The sequence below is a fragment of the Rhinoderma darwinii genome, chromosome 5 (genome assembly GCF_050947455.1).
Source record: "Rhinoderma darwinii isolate aRhiDar2 chromosome 5, aRhiDar2.hap1, whole genome shotgun sequence".
Taxonomy (NCBI): domain Eukaryota; kingdom Metazoa; phylum Chordata; class Amphibia; order Anura; family Rhinodermatidae; genus Rhinoderma; species Rhinoderma darwinii.
The window spans coordinates 274,719,252-274,742,218 of record NC_134691.1 but is presented as its reverse complement, the minus strand read 5'-3'; positions in this window follow the sequence as shown (position 1 = coordinate 274,742,218).

Below are 22,967 nucleotides of genomic sequence, written 5' to 3'. Positions count from 1 at the left end.
CTATTTTGTGTTGTATTACTATCTGTTTTACAAGCAGATACATTTAAAATGAGAAAAATCATAATTTTTGCAAATTTTCTCTAAATTTTGGTGTTTTTCACAAATAAGCAATGAATTTATTGATCAAATTTTTCCACTAACATAAAGTACAATATGTCACGAGAAAACAATCTCAAAATCGCTTGGATAGACAAAAGCATTCCAGAGTTATTAACACATAAATTGACACATGTCAGATTTGAGAAAATGGGGCTGGTCATGAAGGTCAAAATAGGCTCGGTCTTGAAAGGGTTAAAAGCTAAAACATTTCCTAAGAAGTTCTGTATAACTGAGAGTATATTTAATTTCATTGCATCAAATAAGTATAAATTTAAAATAAAACTTTCATATCAAATTTGGTGCTTCTTCAGCCTAGAAACTCTATCTTTAAGCCATTATTAATAAATCAGCCACTGTAGGAACTATGCCATCAGAACTCCTAAGTAATCATATATCACATAGAAGTACTGTCAGATATAAAAAAAAACTTAAATTTTTTTTTTTTTTCATTTTCAGTAAAGGTCAGACCTTTTTATGCTTAGTCACCTTTAAAGGGAATGTGTTGCCAGCAAAACATGTTTTTTTTTTTTTTGTTAAACAGTTAGTGTATAGGTGATTAAACATTGTTCTAATTTTTTATTTTTTTTTCACGAGTCAGGAAATATTATAAATTGGATTCAATTTATAATATTTCCCAGCACTGGTCACTAGATGGAGCCATTCCCAAAATTGCAGCATTGCATGTGGTAAAGCAACCACATTGCTTTATGCTGCAAAATTGGGTAAAAATCCCTCGCTCTAGTGAGCTCTCAGAATCCCCCCCTCCTTTATCCTGGCTAGTGCCGGGAGAAACGAGGGGTTTGAACGGTCCAACCTCCTACACTGTGTGTCGCCATTTTTTGAGCTAACACACAGTGTAGTAGGTTTACATACAGTAGTAAACACACACTGAAACACGAACATACATAGAAATAACTTACCTGCTCCAGTCGCCGCCGCTCCCTCCGGTCCATCCGCTCCGTCTGCTGACGCTGCTCCATGTGTCCGGAAGCCGCGACCGGAAGTAGTAATCTTACTGTCCGGCCGCGACTTCCGGTCCACAGGAAAATGGTGCCGGATGGCGCGAATTTCAAATTGAACTGTGTGGGAGCGGCGCATGCGCCGTTCCCACACAGCGGCGTACACCATAATGGATGGAACGGGCCCCGTTTGCAGTCCCTATGGGACTGGAGCTGCCGTATTCCATGTCTGTATGTGTCGTTAATCGACACATACAGAAATGGAAAAAAAAATGGCAGCCCCCATAGGGAAGAAAAAGTGTAAAAATAAAAAAAAGTAACACACAAACACACAAATTAATCCAAACGTTTTTAATAAAGCACTAACATCTTTAACATATAAAAAAAAAATATTTGGTGACACTGTTCCCTTAAGAACATACATAACATATCAATCCCAAATTCACAGGTCACATGACTGTCTGACAAAAAATGGACCTATAGAGAGCTTATCCCAACCTTTGTGGTCCTATACTAAAATAAAATTGTTAGTTGCATTGATTCCAAAAAATCTGAGTATCCTTTAACATTTGCATTATTTCTAGCCATGTTAGCACGTTCTACTGAAATTTGTGTAATCCGTAAAGTTAATTTGCAATAATTTCAGAAACCCTGAAGTTTCTCTGCTCTCAGCTATACTTGTACAAGCTTATAGCACTAAGCCAAGGGTGACATTACCCAATCACAAAAGCACTTTCGCAAAAGTATAAAAACAGATTTTGCATTAGAAGTAGTAATCACGTCTTGTTAAAATCACAGTGGCCTTTAAATCACGTTTTTCCAAACAGAGCCTTGGCAAGAGCTAAAATGTTCCACGCTGCTCCAGGTCCCTTAATTATGCTCTGTGGTCACATTATATCCAGAAATTGAAGAGTGATTACATAGGAAAAAATACCACTTACATAGTGATTAACCTTGACACTTAGAATCCTAAAAATGATATCAAATATTTTTAAAAGACATGAAGTGCTACTGTGACTACTTACAATTAATACATGAAGACTTCAAGTCATTCAGTCATGTTAAAATCAAATCAAACATAAGCAAAATTGGGAAGTGAGAACAAATGTAATCAATGTGTTTCTATATCTGGCCGATCCACTTTCAGGTTCTTTTAGGCTGGGTACCCACAGGACGGATACGCTGCGTAAAAACCAGGCAGCATATCCGACCTGGAACCCGCAGTACATACCGTCACATTGTGTTGCGTTTTTTCGGACCACATTCCTGCTGCGGAAAGCAGAGGTAAAAACCGCTCATCCTTATGTAGGTCGTTGTTATGGCGACGCGTCCCTCCATCGCAGTCCGGACCGGACTCCCTGGATTACGCTGGAGCCTATGTGAGCGCTGCAGCCTGTGATTGGCTGCAGCGGCGGTTACATGGGATGTAACGTCATCCCAGGAGGCCGGCCTCTGGGATGACGTATCATCTCATGTGACCACCGCTGGAGCCTGTGATTGACTGCAGCGGTCACATGGGCCGCAACGTCATCCCAGGAGGCCAGACTGCACTCCACTTAAATGCTGTGGAATTTCCGCACAGAATTCCGTTGTGGAAATTCCACAGCATTTACGCTACGTGGGAACCTGGCCTAAGGGTGGATTTTCAGGTCTCAGCGCACGATACAGCTGAACTATTTACAGAATACTAAGCAGCTGTATCTTAAAAAGTAAAAATAATTTTTAATAAGTATTTAAAAAGTTGCATAAAACACATTGATAGACACTTTTATTAAAAAAAAAAAAACTATTTCAAAGGTTTACATAGCCTTTAAGAAGCGGAGATATGATTTGGTCCCTGGTTTCCAATAATTTGTTATTTGTTATCTAACAATCCTCCACTCAGATCCAAAATCCTGAAAGTCTATGGGCCCGTAATTACTAAGGCCTAAGGCCCCATGCACACGACCGTAAAAACGCCCAACGGGCCCATAGACTTCTATTGGCCACGGGTACCTTCCCGTTTGCGTACGGGAAGGTGCCCGGGCCGTTGAAAAATATAGAACATGTCCTATTTCAGGCCGTAATTACGGCACGGGCAGGCCCATAGAAGTCTATGGGGCTCCCGTAATGTGATCATGTGACTCTTTCAAGGGGTTTGGACATGATTGTGACATAATTTCCAGCCCCCCTTTTTTACGGGTCCTTAAATACAGGTGGATTACAGATGACAACGGACCCGTATTTACGGGCACGGGTCCCTAAATCCGGGTTAAATACAGGTTAAAAACATGTGACAAAGGACCCGTATTTACGGCCAGTATTTACGGGAGGGAAAAAGTATGGTCGTGTGCATGGGGCCGAACTGCCGCTCTAGACCTATTCACAAGTGCAGTGGTTTTTCTGCTCGTATCAGTGATTCATTCACAATCATCTCTCATTCAACGATTGTGAGATCAGATCATTTATCATTTTGTCTTGCTATAATTACTTTGAAGTTTGGTAGTGTTTTTGAGTTCCCAGAAACTAGACCATATATAGTTTTATAGTTTGGAGTTCTGTTTTTCTGTTACAGATCTCCAAATCACCTGCTTCCCTTCACACAACCAGAAATCAATGATAAAATTCTGGCTACTTACAACCGCTACCGGGGGAAGCTTATTGCATGTAAACTTATGCTGCTGCCATTGAGCTCAATATTGTAAACTTACCGTTGTGTTGCCCACAAGTAGCTGGAATTTTATCATTTACACTATAACACTATACATAAAAAAACTGCTATCCCTTTAAAGCTATACAGTTTCGCTGTTGCCCCCCCCCCCCCAACCCTTTGTACTTTCAGACAGTGGCCAAAAGCCTGGGGGTTACCTTGGAGACCTCTCCTTAATTTCTATATTAAGCTATTTTTTTTATAAAAAATCCAGCATAGAGAAAGTCCAGATAGTATATAAGGTTGAATAATTAGAAAAATATATAGCTAAATAGCAATAACTGTCCAAACTTCGTGATGCGGTTGGGCAGAGTACACATATTTGATATCTACTGTATATACACAGGGGGAGTGCAGAAATGTGTGGAATAAATTGTCTGGCATAACTAATATCACTAAATTACATGGAAAACATAAGGAAATCAGATTTTTTTCACCCAATTTTCCCATTTTCTCCTATATAAAAAAATGATTAAACTTCTATAAAAAAAAAATTATATATATATATATATATATATATATATATATACACATATATATAATGGTTGTGTTTTGATATAACATTAAATCCCTCATATGTGCCCTGAAGTAGAAAAAAATATTTGGCAAAAGTATAAAAAGAATTGAAAAAATTAACTTTTAGAATGTGGAAATCCAGTAGTTGAAATTTTGCTGTGGACATTCAGGCATCTGAAGGCCTTGGTCTTGAAAGGGTTAAATGGTTGAAACATCACTGCCCAACAAACACGATCATTCTATGGACCCAGGTGCCTAACAATGGCGTTCAGGCAGGGTGGTCAGGTTAGGTGTTTAAGTCCTATAGTGATACTAGAAAAAAAAAGTTAAAAAAGGTTTTGAAAAACTATAATCGCCTTTTTTTCCCATACAGAACTCTTTATTTTTGAAAAACGTGTAATACATATTTGGTAATGAACCGTATGATAAAATTAACACAATTTTTATCCCATACGGTGGACACCTGAAAAAAAGCCTATCCGCACCATATTACAGTAGAAGCAAAGTGGATGAGATTTGAACAAATCTCATCCACACGCTGCGTAAAAAAACAGCTCATAAAAGTTCATAAATTCAATGCGTTTTTTTTAATCTGCAGCATGTGAATTTATGTTGCGGAATCACTGGTTTCCTCTTGCAGGTTTTCCCCATTAAATTCAATGGGCAGGTAATACCCGCAAGAAATAGCAGATGTTGTAATTTTTGCAGAGGGAAAGCTGCAAATCCCTCGCAAAAATCTCAACTCAGAAAAAAAAGCCTACACTTACCCAGATCTCTATGCTCCTGTACCAGCTTAGTCTCCATCCTATCCCAATCACAGGCTGCAGTGGTCACATGGGATGAAACATTATCCCAGGAAGCCGGGCTGCAGGACGTCAGAGGGATGCATCACCATGGTTACGGGTAAGTATAGGGGTTTTTTTTTATATGCTGTTTTCTGCAGCGAACATTGTGGGCGAAAAAAACTGCACCAACGTTTGGTGCGTTTTTTTCTCCGGAATTCGCTGTGGGAACCTGGGCGGATACGCTGTGCACTATTTCACAGCGTATCCGCCCTGTGTGAACATAGCCTACGTATCCCAAAATGGTACCAATGAAAAACAAGCCCTCAAAGAGCTCCTTTGATGGAAAAATTAACATTTTAGAAATTTTTTAATGCAGCGGCACAACAAAAAATAGTTTTCTAAAAAAAAAGTATTGCAATTGGGCAAAAGTAGAAAAACATATAAAAGAAACTATATACAATTGTCCACACTGTAACCGTAGTGGCCCACAGAATGAAACAATGTCAGAATTGCTGTTTTTTTCCTACATTCCCCTAAAAAGGACATAAATACATTTAGGCTGGATTCACACGACCATGTTACGTCCGTAATGGACGGCACGTATTTCTGCCGGAAGACCCGGACCGAACACAGTACAGGGAGCCGGGCTCCTAGCATCATAGTTATGTACGATGCTAGGAGTCCCTGCCTCGCTGCAGGACAACTGTCCCGTACTGAAAACATGATTACAGTACGGGAGAGTTCGGGGTTTTGCTGGTATTTCAGTTTATAATGTGGGGGCATATGTAATCTGTGCGGAGTACATCAGGACATAATAAGAGGGTATAATAATTTGGTAAATAAATAATCTATATATGTGGCCGATGTCGCACTGATAAATAGCGCCCGATCTTTTCCGCTTTTGGACACTGCCCAATTTCTGTCGCTATATTCTGAGAGCCAGAACATTTTTTATTTTTTCTCCACCGGAGCCGTGCCAGGGCTTATTTGTTGCGGAACAATCTCTAGTTTTCATTGGTACCATTTTAGGGTACATGTGATTTTTTTTATTACTTTTTATTAGATTTTTTTTGGCAAGCAAAGTGACAAAAAAGCACAAATTCTGACAATGTTTTTTGTCTTTTTCTTTTACAGTGCTCACCGTGCGCAATAAATGACATTTTACTTTATTCTGCGGGTCGATACGATTACGGCGATATCATATGTATATGGTTTTTTGTGGCGTTTGCGCAATAAAATCACTTTTCGATAAAATTAGTTATTTTTTGTGTCACCATATTCTGTGAGCCATAACTTTTTTCTTTTTCAGTCAAAAAAGCTGTGTAAGGGCTTGTTTTTTTGCGGGACGGGTTGTAGTTTTTATTGGTACAATTTTCGGGTACATGCGACTTTTTGATCACTTTTTATTCTATATTTTGGAAGGTTTGATGACCAAAAAATTGTGATTCTGACATTGTTTTTTAATTATTTTTTTTGCGTTGTTCACCATGCGGGAAAAATAATATTATAGTTTAATAGTTTGGGTTGTTACGAACGCGGTGATGCCAAATATGTGTACTTTTTTTTAACATTTTCATTTTTTTCCTATAATAAAAGACTTATTATAGGAAAAAAAGCATTTTTTGTTTTTTGTAACTTTTATAACTTGTTTTTACACTTACACTAGCGTTCAAAAGTTTGGGGTCCCCCAGACAATTTTGTGTTTTCCATGAAAACTCACACTTATATTTATCAAATGAGTTGCAAAATGACTAGAAAATATAGTCAAGACATTGACAAGGTTAGAAATAATGATTTTTATTTCAAATAATAATTTTCTCCTTCAAACTTTGCTTTCGTCAAATAATGCTCCATTTGCAGCAATTACAGCATTGCAGACCTTTGGCATTCTAGCTGTTAATTTGCTGAGGTAATCGGGAGAAATTTCACCCCATGCTTCCAGAAGCCTCTCCCACAAGTTGGATTGGCTTGATGGGCACTTCTTGCGTACCATACGGTCAAGCTGCTTCCACAACAGCTCTATGGGGTTGAGATCTGGTGACTGCGCTGGCCACTCCATTACAGATAGAATACCAGCTGCCTGCTTCTTCCCTAAATAGTTCTTGCATAATTTGGAGGTGTGCTTTGGGTCATTGTCCTGTTGTAGGATGAAATTGGCTCCAATCAAGCGCTGTCCACAGGGTATGGCGTTGCAAAATGGAGTGATAGCCTTCCTTATTCAAAATCCCTTTTACCTTGTACAAATCTCCCACTTTACCAGCACCAAAGCAACCCCAGACCATCACATTACCTCCACCATACTTGACAGATGGCGTTAGGCACTCTTCCAGCATCCACAAATGTTCTTCTGTGTGATCCAAACACCTCAAACTTCAATTCGTCTGTCCATAACACTTTTTTCCAATCTTCCTCTGTCCAATGTCTGTGTGATTTTGCCCATATTAATCTTTTCCTTTTATTAGCCAGTCTCAGATATGGCTTTTTCTTGAAGGCCAGCATCCCGGAGTCGCCTCTTCACTGTAGAAGTTGACACTGGCGTTTTGCGGGTACTATTTAATGAAGCTGCCAGTTGAGGACCTGTGAGGCGTCTATTTCTCAAACTAGAGACTCTAATCTACTTGTCTTGTTGCTCAGTTGTGCAGCGGGGCCTCCCACTTCTCTTTCTACTATGGTTAGAGCCTGTTTGTGCTGTCCTCTGAAGTGAGTAGTGCACACCGTTGTAGGAAATCTTCAGTTTCTTGTCAATTTCTCGCATGGAATAGCCTTAATTTCTAAGAACAAGAATAGACTGTCGCGTTTCACATGAAAGCTCTCTTTTTCTAGCCATTTTGAGAGTTTAATCGAACCCACAAATGTAATGCTCCAGATTATCAACTAGCTCAAAGGAAGGTCAGTTTTATAGCAAAACTGTTTACAGCGGTGCTAACATAATTGCACAAGGGTTTTCAAGTGTTTTCTAATCATCCATTAGCCTTCTAACACAGTTAGCAAACACAATGTACCATTAGAACACTGGAGTGATGGTTGCTGGAAATGGGCCTCTATTCACCTATGTAGATATTGCATCTAAAATAGTCATTTCGCACATTAAAAATGTATAGAGTGTATTTCTGATAAATTTTATGTTATCTTCATTGAAAAAAACTGTGCTTTTCTTGCAAAAATATGGAAATTTCTGAGTGACCCTAAACTTTTTAACGGTAGGGTATATAAAACATTTTTATTACTTTTTTTTAAACTTTTTACTTGTTTTACTTGAAGACCTGCAGCACTGATCACTGCTATAATACATTACACTACCTAGGTAGTGTAACGTGTTATAAACGCGGACAGTCACACTGAAAGGAAGCTTATGAGGAACGGCATCTGGCTGGTTCTCATAGGCTGCCGTGCATGGCAGACCCGGAGGCTGTTGTATGGCCTTCGGATTTGCCTTATAACCGACTGCAGCACCCTGCAATCGGTCCTCGGGAAAGTTTGTTGTAGCAACAAACTTCCCAGTTTGTTATAGTAACAAACTTTCCAGTTCGTTGCTACAACAAACTTTCCCTGCGATCACATGACCGGGACCTGAACCAATTAGGTCCCGATCATGTCTCCGGGACCAGAGGCAGGGGATAACAGCGCGATCAGGGTGTCAGCACTACTCTGAGACACCCGGATCGCGCTTTTAACACCCACCGTGAATTCACGTTGGCGCTGCACAGAGCCCAGCAAGTGCGGACGTGAATTTACTGTGGGCGGTCGGGAAGCGGTTAAACGTATCCTAAAATGGTGCCATTAAAAAAATACATATTTTCCTGCAGAAAACAAGCCCTTATGTGGCTACTTTGATGGAAAGAGAAGAAAAATTATGGTTTTTGAAATGCAGAGATAAAAAAAAATAAAAAAATCACTGTGTCCTTTGATTCAAAATAGAGGCTAATAAAGGATTTTTATCAGTCACCATTTTTGTGTTTCATATCAGAAGTTGGAATATGTTTGGAAAGCATGGGTTTGATTTATATTTTAATAAAGACCTAGAGACAATACAGCTTCAAGTTTAAAAATATTGGGTTATACTGGGCAAAAAATCTACTCCAATATTTGCAGTTGAGCCTTTGACCTGTCTATTTATCACACAATTTTATTGGAAGGCTCTCAGGTAATGGTCAAAATGAGATATGTATAAATCAATGTAGATGGCATGTTAATGGTTCTTACAAACTGCACAATTTCTCTTACAAGCTTTCTCACCACTTTAGATGACTTTAAGGCTTTCTCAGGACTAAACATAAATTTTTAAATATAATGAAATAGAAGAAATTTCTTTGCTGCATTGCCACACCATTTTCTTTTGGATTTATTTTATACTTCTTAGGGTATGTTCACACGGCTTAGAAAAATACGTCTGAAAATACGGAGCTGTTTTGAGGCGAAAACAGCTCCTGATTTTCAGACGTTTTTGTAGCAACTCGTGTTTTTCGCGCCGTATTTTACGGGCGTTATCGGAGCTGTTTTTCAATGGAGTCAATGAAAAACGCCTCTAAAAACGTCTCAAGAAGTGACATGTCTTTTGACAGCGATGCGTAAAATAACACCTCGTGGGAACAGAACATCGTAAATCCCATTGAAAGCAAAGGGCAGATGATTGTAGGGTAATGGAGCCGTTTTTTCAAGCATAATTAGAGGCGTTAAATGCCCGAATAACATTTGAAAACAGTGCGTGTGAACATACCCTTAGGGTATTCTCCATATTTTCAGATGTTTTTTGTTAAGGCCTTATTCACATGGCAGGGTCCCGACAGGGTCCGAGTGTCTTGTTTTACTTTATGATTTTATGATTTTATCGGCCGGTTTGCCTCCGTTTTGCATCCGTTCCGATTCCGTTCCGGGCCGGGCATATCTGGACAGTGACATCAGGGGCAACTCCTGAAGTGGAATCCCCATGTGGCCGGTGATTCCACTGCAGGAAAAACCGTCTGTGTCCATTTATGGACACTGAACGTTATACTGGCTTCTCCTGGTGTGGAATCCCCGGTCACAGAGTGTTCGGGGATTCCACTTCAGGTGTTGCCCCTGATGCCACACATGGGGATTCCGCTCCCTCAGGAAGCTAAAGTGGGGCTAGCACATAGCAGAGCAGGGAGATACCTCCCTGCTCTGCTATAGTGGCGTCGCTACAGCAGTAGCAGCCGCAGCCGCTCCTAACGATGCCATCGGCCATGGGAGGTGTCGCCGCTAGCAGCCGCTATGGCTGCTATAGTGGTAGCGACGCCTGAAGAAGCACCCGGGCGGAAAGGCGGTTGCTTATTCGCCGGGACAGGGCGCTTTTAAAACAAGCATGGGAAGGGAGCCAGCACAGCAACCCCTTCCACCTGCTATACTCCCCGGCACTGCCACACAGTACCCCTGTATAAGGGCACCCCCACATTGTAGAAACTTACCTGCAGCATACAGCGCTTCGTCCGAATGGCATAAACTCCTCCTCCTCACATGCACTCTGCGTTGTGAGGAGGAGAGAGCGAGCGACGGTAGACACGGCTGTCACTCGGGACACATTCCAGTATTACACGGCCCCATTAACTTCTATAGAAGCCGGGCGGCCAGGTGAACGGCCGAAAATAGGGCATGTCCCATTTTTTGACGGCCGAGTTTTCCCAGGCCCGTCAAAAAATCAGTCGTGTGAATAGCCCCATTAGGGGTCTATTGTTCCTACTGCGGCCGTGTGACGGCCGTTTTATGAACGGCCGTCACCCGGCCCGGGAAACCCTGTCATGTGAATAAGGGCTAAGCGTGTGAACATACCCTTAAGGTTACTATTAATAGATGTCTTTGTTATGATTGTGCAGATAAGAATTACTTTATAGTTTAAAAGGAAAACATTTTGACCTAAAATACAATGTGAATAACTCTTAGGGTATGTACACACAGGCTATTTTTAGCCGTTTTTCGGGCCGTAAACGCCCCGCAAAACTGCTAAAAATGTGGGGGCTGAATACCTCCAAACATCTGCCCATTGACTTCAATGGGAAAAACAGCGTTTCGTTCCCACGGCCGCATAAAAAAACACCTCATAAAAAGAAATGCATGTCACTTCTTCAGCTGTTTTTGGAGCCATTTTTCATTGACTCAAAAGAAAAACCGTTTAAAAAAACGTCTGTAAAAAACGCCGCAAAAAAACGCTAGTTGCTTAAAAAACGGCTGAAAATCGGGGGCTGTTTTCCCTTGAAAACAGCTCCGTATTTTCAGACCTTTTTTGTTAAGCGTGTGAACATACCCTTAAAGGGAACCTGTCATGTTTAACATGTAGTCTGATCTGCCAGCATCATATTAGAGAGCTTTGGCTAGCCGAAAACTCATTAAAGCATTAGAATCATTAGAAGAAAAGGCTTTTTTTTGTCACTCATACGTATACTGTAAAACAAGTAATCTGGAATTCAAAATCTTGTAACAAACCTTTTTTTGAAAAAAAAACAGTTTACGGCCTGTTTACATGGGTTCCGTTTGCGGTTTCCGTTCATCTATTCCATTAGAGGAACAGATGAACGGAAACTATAGCTTCTGTTTGATTTCAATGGTAATGCTTCCATCTGTCTTGGTTTCCATTTGTTTCCATTCCATAAAGTTTCCATTTTTTTCACAGAAATAATAGCGTAGTTGACTACGCTCCTGTTTCCGTTAAAATAGATGGTAACTTTACGGAATATTAACAAACAGAAACCAACTGAAACTGAAGCATTACCATTGAAATTAATGGTGATACAAACGTTCGGCTTTCCGTTCATCTGTTCCTCTGATGAAATAGATGAACGAAAACCCCAAAAGGAACCCAACTCTGATCTGAACAGGCCCTTAGGGTATGTGCACACGTAGTGACCAAAAACGTCTGAAAATACAGAGCTTTTTTCAAGGGAAAACAGCCCCTGATTTTCAGACTTTTTTGAGCAACTCGCGTTTTTCGCTGTGTTTTTCGCGCCGTTTTCGCTGCGTTTTTTACGTCCGTTTTTGGAGCTGTTTTCATTGGAGTCTATGAGAAAACAGCTCCAAAAACGTCCAAAGAAGTGTCCTGCACTTCTTTTGACGAGGCTGTATTTTTACGCGTCGTCGTTTGACAGCTGTCAAACGACGACGCGTAAATGACAGGTCGTCTGCACAGTACGTCGGCAAACCCATTCAAATGAATGGGCAGATGTTTGCCGACGTATTGTAGCCCTATTTTCAGGGTATGTTCACACGATGAGAGGCATTTACGTGTGAAAAGACAGACTGTTAACAGCTGCCTCGTTTCACACGTAAATGCTCCTCCTCTCATTTTGCGAGCCGTCTGAGACGCTCGTAAATCTTGAGCTGTGCTTCATTGAGTTCAATGAAGAACAGCTCAAATTACGTGGCAAAGAAGTGCCCTGCACTTCTTTGCCGAGGCAGTCCATTTACGCGTCGTCGTTTGACAGCTGTCAAATGACGACGCGTAAATTACAGGTCGTCTGCACAATATGTCGGCAAACCCATTCAAATGAATGGGCAGATGTTTGCCGACGTATTGTAGCCCTATTTTCAGGCGTAAAACGAGGCATAATACGCCTCGTTTACACCTGAAAATAGGTCGTGTGAACCCAGCCTAAGACGTAAAACGAGGCATAATACGCCTCGTTTACGTCTGAAAATAGGTAGTGTGAACCCAGCCTAACATATAAAATTAATTTACATGCAAAGTTGCGTTACTTTGCAAATAGAGTGCAATACTTACTATATCTTGCACTGATCCTAAGTTACAGGGTGTATAAAATCACAGACCTGTATTCACAATTATTGAGGCTTTAGAGCTGAAATCAACCCAACATTCCCTGTTGAATTAAGGCTTCACAGAACGCTCGTTCCCGATCCTGATCAAACGCTCGTTCATCAGCTGATTGTATCATTTGTATCATTTGTATCAGCTGATTGTAGCCGAAAATATTATCGTTGTCGGCAGCACATCTCCCTGTGTAAAGAGGGAGATGTGTTTTGCCGACATTATATAAATGTATAATATAAATGTATTATATAAACGAGCGATCATAGTAACAAGCGCTCACCCACATACATAGCTCCTTTTGAAAGGAGCAAACGAGTGCCGATCACGTCGGGCCATGTAAGAGGACCCTGAGTGTCCGTACAGAGCTTTGTCTTGTGAATTGCACTCTGAGACAGATTTTCTCTACACCTCTACATTACAATCTAATGTAGGAGAAACAAACTGGCCCACAGAACAGATGTAGTAATCCTCAACTTGACACTGAGGGTATGTTCACACGAGGGCGTCCGTAACGGCTGAAATTACGGGGATGTTTCAGCCTGAAAACATCCCCGTAATTTCAGCCGTACCGGCATGTGCAGGCGCTTGAACGCCGCGTCAATTACGGCCGTAATTAGCGCTGCTATTCATTGGAGTCAATGAATAGCGGCTCCAATTACGGCCAAAGAAGTGACAGGTCACTTCTTTGACGCGGGCGTCTATTTACGCGCCGTCATTTGACAGCGGCGCGTAAATATACGCCTCGTGTGAACAGACAAACGTCTGCCCATTGCTTTCAATGGGCAGATGTTTGTCAGCGCTATTGAGGCGCTATTTTCGGGCGTAATTCGGGGCAAAAACGCCCGATTTACGTCCGTAAATAGGCCGTGTGAACATACCCTGATAAGTTAACATGCTGCTGCAAGTTATCACTTAAGCCATTGAAAAAGTCAAGTTAAAGTTTGTTGCCACTGTTAAAAGTCAAGTGAAAGTATATGCATTTATGCATTATAGCAGCTCAGGTTAGAGGTGTGTCTCACACTCTTTCCAATAACAACCAGCAGAATTATGAATGCAGCTCTGGACTATAATACAGACTGCAATTCAAGATCAGTACAAAATAATTTAAGCAATGTATTTACACTCACATTTTTATGTACATATATACTGTGTAAGCTCTAAAATGGTGTTCAAGGGTAAACACACATTTTAAAACCACTATACATTCAGAGCACATGAGTAGTAAGTTGCATGACAGAACAGATGGGGTCTGCAGAAACCTACAGGTAATGTTTCTTCTGTTTGGATATGCAATTACATAACACATAGCGTCACAGGTAGGAATATTCAGCTGTACAGATGGTCTTCAAAATAAACGTAATTATATAGCATTAATTAAATTGTTTTGTTTTATTTCATAGTAATTGGCAGCATATGGTACTGGTACTGGTCAATGATAAGGTCATCACAACAAAACTGGGTTCTTATGCAGTCTCTCTTCAGAGGTCCCAGACACATAAAGCTTTTGCAGTTTATTGATGCTCATTGTTAATATGATTGGTCAAAAATAGTTTTTCATTGGAACAGTAAGATGCGCTCATAGAACACAAGGTGTTTGTGATCTTATGAGATAGAGCACTGTTAGATTTTACTGCATTACTAAAAGCCAGGGAAAAACTTTAAGGAACAATGTAAATACAAAGATATCTGACACCGAAATGTCAATGTTAATGTTCTCCGTTTTAGAAAAGTGCCCTGGAAATTGCTTCTGCATCCTACAAATCATTACCTGCTTTTATTTTGAATTTAATGGCAGATAATAAAACCTAATAACAACTTGAAAACATTTTCTCTAGGATTTGAATCGCTTTTTTCTTTGTTCACTACATTCAGTAATGTGTTCTATAGTATTCAACATCCGGAAATGAGACAATGCACCTCCAGATGTGTCAGAGCTGAATATCTCATTTTTTATCTTCAGGACACTTTTATAACTGATTGAGTCAAAAATAATGAGTCATTGTCGCCCAACGATTAGCTTACAACAGGGGACATGTCCCTGGCAAGTCCTTATTTCCCTGCAAAGGGTCATCATGGTTGAGCCAGGTTGTCTCGCTCTTCGCTCTGCATCCATATACCCTACTAGGGCTTGTGTCAAGCAGACAGCCCATTTATGATAACTTGATAAAAAAAAAAGGTAAAATATCACAACATCACCGACAGTTGCATCTAATAGTAAGTTTAGCACTTCTACATTTGATTCAGTAAAGAAAACCTTCCTGTTGTTTTCGCCTGGCAGTCTTTGATACCGATAATGGACACCACTGAGTCCAGATGTTCTGGTAGAGAATAAAAAACATTGAATCTCCAGAATAGCATGTAGACGTGGCCTTGTCACCCGTAGAGGAACTGAACATATTTGTTTTGCCGCTTAGCTGAACAGTTATTCATAAATTAATGTATGTTCCCAATTTTCCCAAAATTGTTTTGTGTTTTTTTTTGTTTTTTTTAAGCTAAGACTGAGTTAATAGGTGGTTAGAAATCTAAGGAGCAAATTGTTGAATAAAATAGATAATTGCCACAGCGATGAATTTCTCATAGTGACAATTAAAGCGGTGTCATTATAATTTAGTTTGCAAAAATCAGTAATAGATGTAAATACAGGAAAAACCTTTTAAAATACTTTATTATGGGAAAGTGGCATCTTCCTCACCTTACAGATGCCTATACTTCTATAGTTCTCCATTCCCTGCCTGCAGACTCTATAAATGTTCTGAAACCCTCCTCAGTAACCAAAATAATGTATCTAGTAGTAGAAGATCGTAATGAGGAAGCTGCAACTGCAGCTTTTTTTGGTCTCTGTGTCTGTGATACTGCAGACTCTAAGGCGGAGTTCACACGCTGTGTAAAAGCACGCAGCATATCCGTCCTGTGCACCGCAGGGATTTTCGGGCGAAAAACCCCACCAAACTGTGGTGCAGTTTTTCGCCTGGAATGTCCGCTGTGATTGGCTGCAGTGGTCACATGAGATGAAACGTCATCCCAGGAGGCCACGCTGGAGGAAGGATCACAGATTTCTGTGTAAGTATAAGGTTTCTTTTTTTATCTGAGTTGCATTTTTTGCGGCGGGATTGCTGCAAACGCGCCGCAAAAAACGTTGCTATGTGTTGCGGACTTTAGCGCCCTATTGAATTCAATAGGGAATTCCTGCCACAAATAAGAAGCGTTTATGCAAATACAATTGACATGCTGCAGAATAAAATTCCGCATCATAGGTTAATTTCTAAAGCGGTATTTCCGCTCAGTATTTACGCAGTGTGTCGATGAGATTTGTTTGATCTCATCCACTTTGCTGCTACTGCATTTGCTGCAGATTTTCCAAAATGAAAACCGCAGTATTTACGCAACTTGTGAACTGACCCTAAAAGGGAAGGAGGTATAAGGGGAGAAATTGGAATGGCTCAAAGCATAAAGCACAGCTCTTACATTACACTAAGAACAGCATCCCCACTTAGTAAGCAGGGAGAAATATAATTTACCTTTACATAAACCAACACAAGAAAGGAAAAAGATCAAAAAGGGATGTCTCATGAAATCCTTGGCAACTTCCACCAGTCGCGAGGAAGCCCATTGGCAACTCGATCTACCTTCAATGGATACTCTCCAGCTTCAGGGTCTTTCTATTCATCTAGCGCTCGCCAGAACTACAACAGCCAAACTGCTCTCTAGTAGCTCGTGCACTTACCCCGTTAGGATGGAGCAACTAAACACCACCCCCAGTATAAGGCATGCAGCGTCCCTACGCTGATTGTTTCCTCACCCTGTTATAGCGCAGTAAAATACTTTACAAAATGTCGTCTTGATCGAGTTTCCAGGCACCGCATTTCAATATACAGTGTGCTACCATTACAATGAAACCAAGATACATACATGAAATTAACAGTTACCAATATATACATGAATGACATCTATGACAGTCTTTATCTCCAGGATCTGCAACTGTGGAGGACATACAGGTTACCCCGATGTTTTGTATATTAAAAGAGAGTAGCATGTTATTCCCCACACAGCTAGTGTGACGCTCTCCGCAGTCATTTGATCCAGTGACTTTATCAAAAAAGGTCTTTGCAGTCAAACCATTCATGGCGCAGTCCAAGTGAGCATCTACTTCGACATTCCTCTCCATGCTGCATCACATGTATTGCCCATTGTCAGGGGAGGGCGGGGCAGGGGTCAGGGGCGGTCCCCCAGTAGATATTTAGGGCCGCGGCCACCAATTTCTGATATAAAGTATATTAATATATAAATTATGGGCAGCGCATGGGTGTGTTGGAGATAGAAGCGGGAGCTGTTCAATGTAATCAATATGACCTCCTGCCTTTCACATCAGATGTGACGTCAAATAATGCAGCCGCCCGAGATCACACACTATGCCTGTACAGAAGCAAATTCCATTTACAGTGTTTCTTATGGCGTTTGGGCTGGGTTCACACATATAGTTTTTGGTTCAGTTTTTTTTAGCCAAATACAGGAGTGGATCCAAAAGAGATGAGGCATATAAGTATTTTCTTTCTTTCTTGTATTTTTCCTTCTTTTAGTATCCACTTCTATCACTGGCAAAAAAAACATGACATCAAAAACTGCAACAAAAACAAGTGGCATTTTTTTCATGCTTGTTTTCTGGCCCATTTTAAGCCCTATAGAGGAGCATATGTATAAAAAAACGCCACACCCAGAGCATGCTGTGGCTTGAGAAAATATGCCACTGACCAAAAAAAAGACCTAAAAAAAGCACCACAAACAAAAACAAAGTGCATGCAGTGCATTTTATATTTTACAATAGACTTTAATGTAACATCTGGCTGCACAAAAAAAGCACCACAAAAACATGAAAAAAAAAAACACCATGAAAAACGTAGCAAAATGTCGTGTTTGAGTAAAACAAGCCTTAGGGCAAAGCCCCACGTGGCGGAATTGCTCTGGAATTCCGCTGCGGACACCCCGCAGTGTTAATCCGCAGCGGACCCGTTTCTCCATTGCCTTCCACTGCTTTTTAGTAGGGTTCGTTTAGACGATGCGGAAGATTCCGCTGCGGAGCATAGGCTGTGGTGCGGAATTTGGTGTCCGCAGCATACAATGGATGTTGCGGAAGTGTGGCGGACTGGTTACGGACTCATTGCGGAAGTTCTCCATTGACTTCAATGGAGATTCTAAATTCCGCAATGAAGTCCGCAGATGTTATGTACATGTTATGTGTGCTGCGGAGCGTATTGGTTTTTTAACATGACATTTCTTCATTCTGGCTGGACCTATGTATTTCTAGGTCTACAGCCAGACTGAGGAAGTCAATGGGGCTCCCGTAATTACGGGTGACTATGTGTGTGCACCCATAATTACGGGTGACTACGTGTGTGCACCCGTAATTATGGGAGCGTTGCTAGGCGACGTTAGTAAATAGTCACTGTCCAGGGTGCTGAAAGAGTTAAGCGATCGGCAGTAACTGTTTCAGCACTCTGGAAAGTGACTACCGATCACAATATACATCAACCTGTAAAAAAAATAGAAGTTCATACTTACCGAGAACTCCCTGCTTCTTTCTCCAGTCCGGCTTCCCAGGATGACGTTTCAGTCTAAGTGACGGCTGCAGCCAATCACAGGCTGCAGCGGTCACATGGACTGCCGCGTCATCCAGGGAGGTCGGGCTGGATGCCGAAAGAGGGACGCGTCACCAAGACAACGGCCGGTAAGTATTAAATTCTTTTACTTTCACTAGGGAAAGTGCTGTCCCTTCTCTCTATCCTGCACTGATAGAGAGAAGGGAAGTACTTTCACCTCAATACACAACGGCTAGTCCGCATCAATTTAATGCCCATTTTGGGCAGATCCGCAACAGAATCTGCAACGCAGATTCTGTGCGGCATTGATGCGGACAGTTGTGGAAGAAATACGCCACGTGGGGCCATGCCCTTAGGGAAATAATGGCGGAATTTTACTGTGACTCATAGACGAAGAGGTGTCATTTTGAAGCCCTAGCCTAGGTGCTTTGTGTCATGGGAAAACCATTTGTGTATCAGAATTTGGAAACGCTGTGTATCAGAAAATTAAGTTGTGCTGTAATGAGTGCAGGGGGGGTACTAATCATTGAACAGTATGGGCCCATCATTTTGTAATGACAGACCTGTTCCCAACACTTAGCTTGATAGAACAGGTTCAATATTCCTATAATCTAAAGAAATTCATTCATTGAAGCAGTTTCTGGGTTTCTTTTTTGATAAATCTTGTATGCGTTTAAAATGCATACCGTAAACTTACATCTAATTCTTGGCTGCTCCCCCACTGATGGGTTCTCGGATTTTTTTGTCTGTCGTCCATAACAATTTCACATTACTCTGTAGTAATGGGACATTGTTATGGACAATACACTTTGACAGCAGGTTATAAAAAATAATTAGGGGATGCAGAAAACCATCAGTGGTGGAACAGCCAAGAATCAAGGTGTGTGAGTCTGACAACGTTCCTTATGTTTTAATTTTTGTTAAAAAAAAAAAAAAAAGAATACCGAAAGCCTCTTCAGATACAGAATAGCCCCTGACCACATTACCCATCATGACCTGCTGCTTTCCTCTTCCCTTCTGCTGCCACAACAGGATTTGCAATGGGCTGCAAGGTGGTTTTTTATTGCGTGCGTGCGTGCGTGCGTGCGTGTCAGAGGCCTAGCCACAATGCTGGAAAAAAGGGGGACGCCTGCTTCTTAGTAACTGTAAACATTTCTATCAGGGCCCCAGCGTTAGTTACTTGGAAGTAACTTTAACGCTGGGACCCTGAGAGGACAGTAGGGGAAGCTGCTGCATGAGAGGCATGAAAGCATCTCTGTGTGGAGAGAGCTGCCCACAAGACACAGCCGACAGGACCCTGCAAGACTGGTGACTGCCCCATCCTCCTTCACATCCCCCCTGACCCCACTTGTAGAAAATAAAGTGTTGGCATATCCTCAGAATATTACAAAATGCTTTCACCCCACTTAATACCGCCCTTAACTAGATTTCTGAATGACATCTATACCAAGGGATCTGGGCCACGTGAATTTTTCAGCTCACGTACTATTTTAATCCAGAAACCACATTAAAACCCGACAGACATAGGTTCTTACAGACCTATATCCCTGTTAAACCAGGACTATAAATTGCTAACGCAGCATCAATTCGGTTTTCTTAGAAATAGACACTCAACCAAAGGGATTAGACAGGCAGTGGCGGCCACGATACAGGCCTTGCACCCACACTCTGCACCCACAATGCTTCTGGGACTGGACATGGAGAAGGCCTTTGATTCTGTTTCATGGCCTTTCTTACACGCCAATCTTCAATACAGAGGGTTCGGAAATGTTTTTCTAAACTTTCTCACGGGATCACAAGACCAGGCGCATACCACCGTCACTATAAATGGAAGTAACACACTACCCATTGAGATTAACAGAGGCACACGACAGGGTTGCCCATTATCACCCCTTCTATTCAATCTCTCCATAGACCCCTTTCTTAGACACTTACTCTCACTGACCCCCTTTGAGGGGATACACGTTGGCCCCACGGAATTGAAGCTCTCAGCTTTTGCAGATGATATATTGTTATATATCACCTATCCAAGAACCTCCCTTGACACATTACTGTCTGATATTATCAAATTTGGCTCAATATCGGGTTTTAAAATTAACACAACTAAGTCCGAACCACAACTTCTAAAAGGCCCTGCAAATCCATCTTGGGCCCCTGGATATGACTTCCACTGGAACACCACTTCTCTTACCTACTTAGGTATTCAAATTACTAGATCCCCTAGTCTGCTATACAAGCAGAACATATGAGCCTTCATCTCATATCTGGGGTCCCAACTTACCACATGGCGAGGCTTCACACTCTCCTTTCTAGGAAGGGCAAATCTCCTAAAAATTGTAATATTTCCCAAGCTATTATATATTTTCCAATCTCTCCCAGTTTTCCTAAAACCACGGGACATTGGGGTCATCAATGGGTTGTTTCGCCGTTTCATCTGTAACAACAAACGACCACGAATTGGCTTACATATTCTGCAACAACACAAAACAAGTGGGGATATAAACTTCCCGGACATACAACGTTATAACATAGCTGCACATAGATACACTATGGCGCGGGTTTTAAGGATCTTGACCGCCGGGCATATAAATACAGCCAGCAGTCGGAACCAGTTAATGACTGCTGGATTTAAAGCCCAGTTACCCCTGCCACCTTTATACGGCAGGTGGAGGTAAACAGGTTCAGGATTGGCCACTACTCATAGGCCAGTGCTGTCTACTTGTCTCCCAGACTAAAATTTGCAAGCCAGCCACTGCCCATAGGTAGGAGTTGTAATACAAACCCCCTAGAAATTCCTTCAATTCAGTTAAGACAATGAGCAAAGTAGAAGGAAAGCAAAATTCTATCACACTGATCTTACGTTATTTTCTGCATAATCAGGTTTATTGTGGTGTAGGTATTCTAATATGTTCAGAATCCCTATGTTTACAAGTGGGGATTTTTTGGATAGCATTTTCTTTGTGACAATAGCATATTATGTCTCTATATAATGAAAAACTCATTTCAGTGAAAGCAACAAAACATATGCTTTTATTCTGTATTTTTTATATTGATTTATTCTAAAATAACCAAACCACATGCTCTCACCAAAACCCAATAAAAACTTCACATCAGGAGTGTAGAAACATTGTATATACTACAAAATGATTAATAGCCTAATATGCTGCCAGCACTGACTTTGTAGCTGTATTCCAAATGATTCTGCAATTAGCAATGGTAGAATATCCATGCCATGAAGCAAAACATTCATATTCACATGTTTTTTCATTTTGTGAATTAATATAACTTACAGGATGTGAATACTGCACAACGAAAAACTACATACAGCACACATAGTCAGAGGCATAGCTAAAGACTGATAAGCCCTAAAGCAAAAGTTCTTCTTGATTCCCCCCTTGTGCCCCCACCAGCAGGGCCGTATTTGGAGTTGGTGCTGCCCTAAGCACTTTAAGTGCTGATGCCCCTGATAACGTAGCTTTTCCGCCGCAAAAATCGCAACATGTGCTAGTTGTAGTGGGTTTTAACTCCCCAATGAATTCAATGGGGAAAACCTGCAACAGAAAACCAGCGATCCCGCAGCAATTTACATGCTGCGGATTAAAAAACACACATCGCAGGTCAATTTATGAACGGTTTTTCGGTGGGCTTTTTATACAGTTTGTGGATGAGATTTGTTCAAATCTCATCCAATGGTCGGTCAGGTCACAAGTTAACGTTTTAATAAAAAAAAGAAGAAAAAAAAAGTCCTGCAGCAGCTTCCCCCCTGCTGGATGCCCTAGGCACTGCACCCCAGTGCTTTGTGTCAAATACGGCTCTGCCCACCACCTATGAAAAAAAAAAAAAGAATCTCACCCTGTATATATTTCTGCATACATAATATAAGTAAGAGCTCATGCACATAGACGGGTTATGACTTTTCTACAACTTTGGGAAATATGAATCTGTAACATGTCTCCCATAGCACCCTGTGGGGCCCAACTGTACCTCTGTATGGCTCTGCTTTCTAAATGAATCCGACAGAAAATAATAGTGGCTACACCATTGCATGCCGTATTATGGAGGTATTCTACCTTAAAAGTTCTGGTATAATGCCATCCTAATACATGTTTTTTTGTTCTGAAATTTTTGCAAAACCGTAGCAAAAATGTCACAGTTTTGCAATCATTCTTGCAAAATTCCAGAACCCAAAATTAAATTGGTAAATCAATTATTCTATCGTATTCTAAAGACCAGCAAATGAACGAAACGGTGAAACAAGCAAATTGATTCGCTCACCCCAAATCCTGACCAGATCTGAGGACAAGGCTCCACAGTGCCATTTAGATGGTGCATTGAATTAGCTCGCCCACTTGTACCCCACCGGTCCCTGCATCCTGGTCCCCAGCAAAGACATGTCATCATATGTGACTACAGCAGCCTGTGATTTACTGCAGCAGTCATGTGTCTATACGACACGTCATCACTAAAGGCCACGATACAGAGAGTGACGGGGGATTTGACTAGCATTACCAAGAGTGCATCAGAATATTGTAAGATTAGTAGAGTTAG